Raw genomic sequence first — 9,559 nt, 5'->3', positions numbered from 1 at the left:
CCACGGGAAAGGCAGGGCACAAGGGAGTGGAAATCTACCCAGCACATGCGCAGCTGCCTTGTTTGTTTGTTAGAGCACAGGACATCAGCGCTATCTTGTAATGGCGAATGTGAGGGCGGCTCCCCACAGCCCCAGCCCTGCCTATGCTCTCCGGCAGGGGTGGGGCGAGATACCCAGTCTTCTGGTGTGGTTCCCTTTGGCTGCTGCATGGCTGACAAAAAAAATCATGGTCAACAAATGGTTAACTTTGCACACATATGGATTACAGGTATCTGTTTTTTTTCCCTGCAATCACCAAATCAATTTGAATCAGCACATTAACTGTTAATCAGAGGGGACCGGATCACCAGCCTTTGTGGGAACTCCATGCTCCTCAGCTGTTGGAGTCTGTCCTGAGCTAAGGGACCCGGCTTGGTCACTCAAACAGAAAATCCTTACTTGCTGTTCACCCCACATTTCAGAACAAGGTGGTTGAGCAGGGCCTCAAAAGCCTTGGCTTAGGACTGGACATCTTGGAAGAGTGTTGGATCTAGCCTTGGGTTCTCCTGGTGCCCATGGGCAGGCCATGCCTCTGTAAGGCCTTCTTAGTCACCCCTCTTCCTCTGAAAGTCTGTCTGCTGAGTAGGCTTCTTAATATCCTGGAAAAGGCTGGGGACTGTGCACACAGTACCTGCGAGTCTTGGTGCTGAGTGGGCTTAGCCCTGCCCCCTCACTGTTCTGGTCAAATTGTCCTGAATAAAGGATGCTTACTGCCAACTCCCCACCCTGGAATACGCTGACAGTCAGCGCGCTGTAGGGCAGAGATTGATGACTGCACCCTTTGAAGCTTCATACCCCAGAAAGACCCAGAGAAGAGGCTTCATTGCTTGGGTATAAGATGACAGGCCTCAGCTTAGCCAGGGCTTGCTCCGCCACTACCCCACCCCTCAAAGTAGATCCTCTGTAAGTACACAAGTACAGCCTGAAGGAAAGCCAGGCTGGATTGTAAATAGTTTCCCCCAATCACAAACGTAATATATGTTCATTGAAAAAACACTGAACATAGGAAAATAGGAAGATGGGAAAATCAACCTTCTCTCCCAGAGAGAATTCCTGATGACATCAGCACAATTCCTCTGGGCTCTCTGTCTTTACCCTCTTAGCTGCTTCTGAAACTGGGCCTGTTGGCTGTGTGGGGTGTGGCCAAAGGCAGCATGCCTTCAGGATGAACCTGGGTTCAGGTGGTCACTAGAAGTAGCTTAGAAGGCCAGGGCCTTTGGGAGAAGGGTGCATACCTAGATCCTGGCTGTCATGGGTTACAAGTTCAAGAGAACTGTTGAAGTGATCCAAGGTGACCCCTATCTGGTTCTAGGACTAGAGTAGGACAGTGCTATCTTCAGAACAGTGAGGTAAAGGCACTTGCTGCCTGCCAATGTGTGTTTTTACCTTGGGACCCACATGATAGGAGAGAACTGACGTTTATAAGTTGTTTTCTAATTTCCACCCAAGTGTGTGCAGCACACATACACGCACACACACATACACACACTCACACGTGTGCACACACTCACACACACACTCACACACATGTGCGCGCACACACACGATTGAAACTGGAGGACAAGAAGCCTCTTGTGGAGAATGAAGGCCGGCCACAGATTGACTGTCCATGGGCTCAAGTCACCCCCTAGCCAGTGCTGCAGTGTTCCCGGTGGTCTAAGGCCTCCCAGGGTAATGGTGTCTGTGAGCAGTGGGTACAGTATGCAGAATCCCCTCCATCTCTTAATTCCAGAATGCCATGGGCCATGAGAGAGAGACAGTGGTCTGGCTAGGAGAGATGTTTTACATGGGATTTTGAAAGCAGAGGGCATTTCATAGGAGAGTTTTTTTTCTGTGTGGGAAGATGTGAAGGACCTGTGGTTCTGTGGCAGCTTGTGTACATGGCATGAAGTTCTACCCAACTGGGGACGTCTCAATACTGTCTATAAAAATATGACAAGGCAGGGTCTGGGCCTTCAAGGAGCCTACCCTCCCATGAGGTCATTCTATTCTACTCTTGTGCGCTGCTGTCCCATCACTTGGAGTAAAAAATATGACAGGGAAGGGGTGTGGCCACCATCTTCTCCCCATCCTCAACATCAAGTCCTCAGGAAGCTGTGGCCCTCCAGGGAGCAGAAGAACATTTTCTTGATTCAGGAGAATAGATGAGGAAGAAAAGGGGTTGGTGACTAGAGACTGATGTATCAACCTGTGCATGTCCGTGATGGAGAGGGCCTGGGCCTCCACTTTCCAAAGCCTCTCTAGGAAGTTTGCATGCATGAGAGAAATTTTAGTATGAGTTCTAGGGGCTGGGAATGCTACCCCTCTGCCCGAGGAGCTATGCCTAGGAGTTGGGTAAACACTCACCAGCTCTTTGAAGCAGAATTTTAGAAAAGTTGTTTTATATTTAAGTTCAAAACTGTAGTACCACAAGAGATAAGGGGTAGAAGGTGGAGGGCAGAGAGGGAAACCCCAGTCCTTAAGATTCCACATGGTTTTGTCTTACACTGACATGAGGAGATGGAGACTCACCGTACACCTTGACTTCTGTGCCCCTGAGTGCAGAAGTAGTGTGGTTGGTAGCAAGTTGTTCTTATGTCCCAAATCCCAAAGCAATAACGGCTGGGAAATGACAAGTGTTCTGAAAATCCTAAACTCCATCCTTACCTCACCATCAGGCTTGCATGCTGTAGTTTGGGAGGAAATGATATGATGATTTTGTTAACATTATCTTCAAGAGAAGACAAGAGTCAAGGAGGGTGAGATGAATTCTGGAAACCCAGTGTTTCCGTGGATCAGAAGGGGAAAACCCTAGATCACACTGTTGCCATGATCTCACTGTAGTCATGGTTACACTGTAGTCATGATCACACTGTCATCATGATCACACTCTCATCATGGTCAAGCTGTCATAATGAGCATACTGTTGTCAAGATCACACTCTCATCATGATCACACTGTCGTCATGATCACAGTCTGTTACAATCACACTGTCATCAGAACCAGATAAGGCCGGGGGATTCCATTTGTTAAAGATCACTGGGCCATACTACCTGGCCTCTTTCCCCCACCTCAGAGGCTTGCTAGAATCCACACCACTGGCTCTGGGCATACCTGGACTTCTGTCCTGTTGTTTATAGGCTAAGGGTTAGGTATTAGTAGGGTGGGGAAAGGGGGGCTCTGGCAGATTGATGCCTGGAGACAGCTGGAGGGTAGACCTGGGACATCAGTGCATAAGATGTGGTCAAAATATACAGATGGAAGATCTGCTTAGGGATGAAGCAAGTGAAGTTCCTATATGCTAAGACATAGTAAGCCATGTCCCTAAATCCCCAGACTCACCCCGTGGCTGTAGATCCAATGTCTTGATCTGAGGTTTGTGTATTGGTCCCATTCCTATAGTTACCAAATGCCCAATGGCCCCTTTCCCTCTCCTGCAGTCCTGAGGTGGGCTTAGTGACTGTCCTGCTTAGTGGCTCCTCTTTCCTTGACCTCACTGAGGAGGGCCTCTGAAGGCAACAGTAAGTCATCACCCAGTGACAACGTAGTGCCCCATGCTGTGGTCATGGGGCTTCTTGCTCTACATGAGACCTGACCTCAACAGGAAACGGCACTTTGCTTAGAAAGGATCCTAGGTGCAACAAGTCCTGATTTTCATAAGGTATACCTTTATGACCTGTACCCCAAATAACATACTATGCTTCCAGTATGATATCTGAAGGTGTCACAAAGGGATGTATCCAGGCATTGACTGGGGGAATTATTTTGAGGTAGGATTCCCAGTAAGAAACAATTGCTCTTTTTCATTTTTAAATTAAAAATATTTAAAATTACCTTTATTTATTTTATTGGGGGGACATTCAGGTGGAAGTCATGGGACAACTTGTTGGACCCATTATGTGTACCCCTAAAATCAAATTTAGGTCATCGGATAGAAAGTGTCTTTATCTGCGGAGCCATGTGGGTAGCTCCTTTTCTCTTCTTAAATGACACTTACTTAGTTTTGTGTGTGTGCAGACATGTGTGTGCATGATGCATGAGCAGAAGCCAGAGGACATCTCTCAAGATTCTCCTTATGGGATGGGGGCCAATAGGGGGCCAGGGGGCTCTGATCATCAGGCCTGTGAACTCACCTCTGGAGTCAAGTTGTTGGCCCGCGATTCCTCTTTCCTTATGGGCTTCATGCAGAACAGTTCCATCAGGCAGCACATCTCACCTCAGGCTTTTTTTTTTAAACCTCTGTTGCCTGTTGCAAACCATAAATCTAAAATTATTGAGGTCATTTCTTCATCTCCAAAGTTGGAGCATTATCCCACCTGGGTGATTGGTGGTTAAAACCATGAAAGGCACATAGATCGTGTACCACACAGCTCTTGGCCCGCTGAGTTAATGGTGGCAGTGGAAGAATTTCTGCCCACGAGAATCTGTTAACAGAGGAATGGGGCAGCAAAAGGGCATACCAGTTGAAAGCTGAACATCTCAATGGGTTTCAGGAGCTCCAAATGTCCGCAGTCAGCGATTCCACAAGTAGAAACTCATCCCAGGCGAAGTCTGTGGCGCAGTCAGGGGTTTGGGCGCAAACACGCTTTTCTGGTCTAACTTACAAAGTGGAAAATGGAAAAGAATTTTGATGTCAAATGATTGGAGGATGGCAATTTTTAAAATGGAAAAGCCTCATTTTGGATTTATTACACATTACAAATCAGGCTTTTAAAGACTATTGATGACAAGGGAAAATTTCCATAGCACAGTGTTAAGCAGAATAAAAAATTGTGTGTGGTCAGTGCTCCAGACCAAACCTAAGGTTCCAAGGCTGGGATTCAGTCCTGGCAGGCTGCTGGGTATCCTTACGTATCCTGAAAAAGACGATTCCGCAGGCCGTCTTGAGATCTGTGCTCAGCACATTCTCTGAGCTTTCTCATTTTATCCTACCCAGAGACTTCATCGAGATGAAAAACTCTAATTTCAACCAGCTTCAGATGAAGAGAAGACTGAGTGGCTCCTATAACAGAAAGGATCAGCAGTCGGTTCTGCTTCAGACCCAGAGGGATCCAGGAGCTAAGTTCTGTTGTCTGAATCCCATTTCCTAGCTGGCATTTGGAGACAGGGACCCATGTCCTTTGTCTTTCCCTTCACCATCCCAAGAGGTATTCCTCATGCCATGGCCAACATGGTGATACTGGAAGAAAGTGGTGCAGAGTCTCCGTCCCAAAGTTTTTAGGTCTTTGTTTTAAAAATTGGTGGTGGGCTCAGGCCCTCGTGCAGTCCCAGCTACTTGGGAGATAGCAGAAGACTGAGACAACCCAGGAACTGCACGTCAGGCTGGATAGCACAGGAAGACCCTGCACTGAACAACAAACATCAAAGAAGCAGTTGGTGCTGGTGTGGGTACTGGGCATCCTGGGAATAGGTATCTGGTAGAGATGCCCCCACCTCCATGAAGGTGAAGTGTCCCCTAAGAGTGAGCCTGTCTGGCTGTGGTTAGCAGGGCAAGGGAGGGGTGTCCCTGCACAGTGTGCTGTGGGGTGAATGGCTCCTTAGTCCTGCCTGTCTTAACAGCCTTTATCACTGGGCCCTTGTGCTGACCTAGCTCTTTGCCCCCATTGTCTGAGCAGCCAGCCCCATAAGACCAGTGTTGTCTCCCGCCCATAAATACCTTGTTAAAGTCACCGGGGAACAAGAACACTTTATGTTGGTGGCGACTATGACCCAGGCCATTAAGTCTGTCCCAATACAGGCTAATGCCTAATATGGCTCAACTTACAGACTTCCTGTGACCCAGGGCAAGCATTTAGCAAGCTTCTCATGAGGACTCTGTGTTCTGGCCTGTATGAGGATGTATGCTGGCCTGGGCTAGCTCTGCGTGGAGTCCTATATATTCATCTATCTATCATCTATCTATCTATCTATCTATCTATCTATCTATCTATCTATCTATCTATCTATCTATCTATCCAACCTCCTATCTATCTATCTATCTATCTATCTATCTATCTATCTATCTATCTATCTATCTATCTATCTATCTATCCATCCATAGGGTGGGCCAGGACTTATGATTCATAATGTCTAATATCTTTCAACCCCCATCTCCACTGGTCTCCTTCATACCCGTGTCTGTTGTAACATATTTAGATTCTCCCGCCAGGTTCTGCTTTTCCTGTGACTGTCTTCCTTGTGGCTTCCTTGATCCTGGCCCTGATTCCTAGGGAGGAGGGACTTTGATAAAGGCAGGGCCTGGGAAACTGGGGTTGAGTTGGACTTCTGATGCTCCCAGCCTGGAGGATGGCTGTGCCCAAAAGAACTGTGTTCTAGAGACCTGGTGGGGGTTGGGGTTGGCTGGCTCTCAGCCCTTGTCTTGGAGTTAGACCCTAGCCCTGAAGAGAAGGTGTTACACGCCCCGGCAAAGAGCGTACATTCTGTTACTTGAGGTTTGGATGATGATCTGTGTGACTTTGGGCACCCGGCTCCCATCAGAGTCTATTTCCTTACTGCAGTGAGTTGTGGTGTTCACCTCCGGGCTGTTATAAAAACCAATGAGAGCTGCTTTGGGCCTCACATGGCCTTGGGGACTGAGCTATCCCTCTGTAGTAAGACTGTTCAGGGGTTTTCTGGACCCAATGGCTGGGTCTGTCGGGGAGCAGGCAAGGATCCAACCCTGCGCAGAGGCTGGGAACAGTGGGCCAGGCTGGGGACAGCTTATGGAGGCCAGAGCTAAGAGAAGGAGGAAGAGTTTTAGAGTAGAGGAGGCCCATAAGGAGTCCGCTCCACAGTCACGGGAAGACCCTTTGAGAAACAGCAAGGGTTCCACTTGGAATCCTGTGGGAATTAAACCAAAGTAGGGCCAAAATGGTGAAAAAAACGAAACAGAACAAAAACAAAAACAACAACCCCCCCCCCCCCAAGACTCACATTTAAAACAGATAAGCTTTATTTGCCTGGGAGATTGGTTGATATGCTTAGCTCCATATTTTCATGAAGCTTGTGTCATGGACAGACTGGCATAAGGAACTCAGCGCTCTGTGAAGGGGCTTCCCTCCTCCTTTGCTTGATTGACATGTCCCAGACCAGGGTCATCTGACTGCACGGCTGATGGCCCTTCTTTTCTTCCCTCTGTCCCTTCTCCCTCTCCTTCCCTCCATAGCCTTCACAAGCCTGTCCAGCTTGCCAACACAGCCATTGCCCAGAGGCCTTCAACGTACAGACTGTCACTGTGGAGAAGGTAAACAAATGACACCCCTGTTAATGTTGTCCCTTTCCCCAAGGTCCTGAAGCACTTAGTTTCCCGGCATATGGCTTCAGCAGGAAGGGAGGGTAGTTGTCCACCCCTCCCTATTAAGTTCCCCAGGGAGTCCTTAACCTAGAAGGTGATCCATCACTCCTTTCTGTTGGCCAGTGATGATCAAGATGGACTCCTAACAAGAAATAACACTTGGTAGCACACAGCACACAACAACAGAGGGAGGCTGTCACCTGGGCCACACACAGGACGTTTTTCCAGATGGTTGACTCTGAGGCCTCTGAGGTCCAGTGTGTGCCAGGCCCTTTCGAGAGCTTTCCTGAGAGGCAGCTTGAGCAGGGTAAGCGGTGGTGGAGGTGGTGGGGCGGGGGCATAGCTGAGATCACGTAGTTTAGACCTCACGGCTATTCCCCTCCCTGTGTGATCTCATCTGGGCTTCTGCCACCCGGTCTGGGTGAAGGACCTCTCTGCTCAGGGTAGAGGGCACGAGTGAGGGTGGGAGCTGGGCTGAGGGCACAGGTTTCAGGGGCAGTGTGGGCATGTAGGTGGGCAGGGATGAAGTGGTGGAGTCTGGGAGTGCCTGGCTGGATGGGAGGATGGGAGGATGGGAGGATGGGAGGACAGGGGAACGGGGGACAGGGGCACAGGGAGCAGGAGGACAGGAATCTATGCTGGGCAAAGATCTGCTGTTCACATCTGGGCTTCGGATTGATCTGAGACTTCCTCTTCATAGAACCCTGTTTTCCATGATGGGAAGTGGCCTCCAGTTGGGTTCTCATGCACATGGGTGGTGCTGACCCTCCATCCTGAGGCCCATTCAGGTCTTTAAGCAGAGTCAGCAGCCCAGGTAAGGACCTGCTTACTTTAGGGCAGCCGTCCCAGGTGATACTTCATTCTTGTGTGCATTATTTCCCCTTCCTGCATTCCTTCTAGTTTCCCTCTCCCAAATTACATGACACCCAGCCTTGCCCATTAATCTTTGTTCTTCCAATCTTCTTTCAATATATCATACATTTATTTTAAAATAAGCAGCTCCTTGAAAAATGTCTAGTGTTATTTTGTATGTGCTTAAAAATCTACACAACTTGCACCAGCCTGTATTACTTTATCCCCTTGAAAATTTTTGTTTTTTTTTAAAAAAGATTTTATTTAATTTTTTATATATATGAGTATACTGTAGCTGTACAGATGGTTGTGAGCCATCATGTGGTTGCTGGGAATTGAACTCAGTTCCTCTGCTCACTCTGGTCTAAAAATTTATTTATTATTATATGTAAGTACCCTGTAGCTGTCTTCAGACACACCAGATAAGGATGGTTGTGAACCACCATGTGGTTGCTGGGATTTGAACTCAGAACCTCTAGAAGAGCAGTGCTCTTACCTGCAGAGCCATCTCTCCAGCCCCAAATATTATTGTTTTATATATATTTTAAAGACAGTGTCTTCTGTGCCCCAGGCTGGCTTTGAATTTGATGTGTAGCTGAGGATGACTTTGTAGTTCTGGTCCCACCACACCCACAGAGCCCCCCTCCACCTCCTGCTGGAATTACAGGCATGCACTACCATGGCTAACTTATGTGGTGCTGGGAATCAAACCCAGGCCTTCCTCTGTGTGAGGTAAGCACTCTCTCAACCAACATAATCCTGACATGTTTTTAAGATTGTCTTTATAGATGTAAGCAAATCTGCTCTAATTTCTAGTATGTGAGTATACAAGAAGAAGAAGAAGAAGAAGAAGAAGAAGAAGAAGAAGAAGAAGGAGAAGAAGAAGAAGAAGAAGAAGAAGAAGAAGAAGAAGAAGAAGAAGAAGAAGAAGAAGAAGAAGAAGAAGAAGAAGAAGAAACTACTAAACCTTCTAAATCCCTGAGCCATGGCCTGCATCTCCTGCTGCTCTTTATCTTACCCAGGGGTGGCTGAGTACCATTCTCATGGCTCCCTATTAACTTATACACAGGAGGGGTGCATGAAATCCTCTCATATAGGTCCATATGCAGCTGTGACATCAAGCACCCTCAGTGTATACACATTCCATGGAGTATGTCTGGTGACACTGAAAAACTTGCACTCATCTGTCCCCTACTGCAGTGTTTGTAAACCATAGCACCCGGTTCCTGCCAATCGGGAGACTATGAGGCAGGCTCTTTCTCCTTTCTGGTTCCCTGAAAGGAGAGTCTGTTCATTTGCTCAGTGGACCACGGGGCCCCTCAGCTATGACATGTCTACTCTTGACTATCCTCCTGGGGTAGACTTCTGCTTGCTGGCCTGTAAGGATTACTTATATAATTTGGATAATGATTCATT

The sequence above is a fragment of the Mus pahari genome, chromosome 1 (assembly GCF_900095145.1).
Source record: "Mus pahari chromosome 1, PAHARI_EIJ_v1.1, whole genome shotgun sequence".
NCBI lineage: Eukaryota > Metazoa > Chordata > Mammalia > Rodentia > Muridae > Mus > Mus pahari.
Note: the sequence above shows the minus strand (reverse complement) of the source record.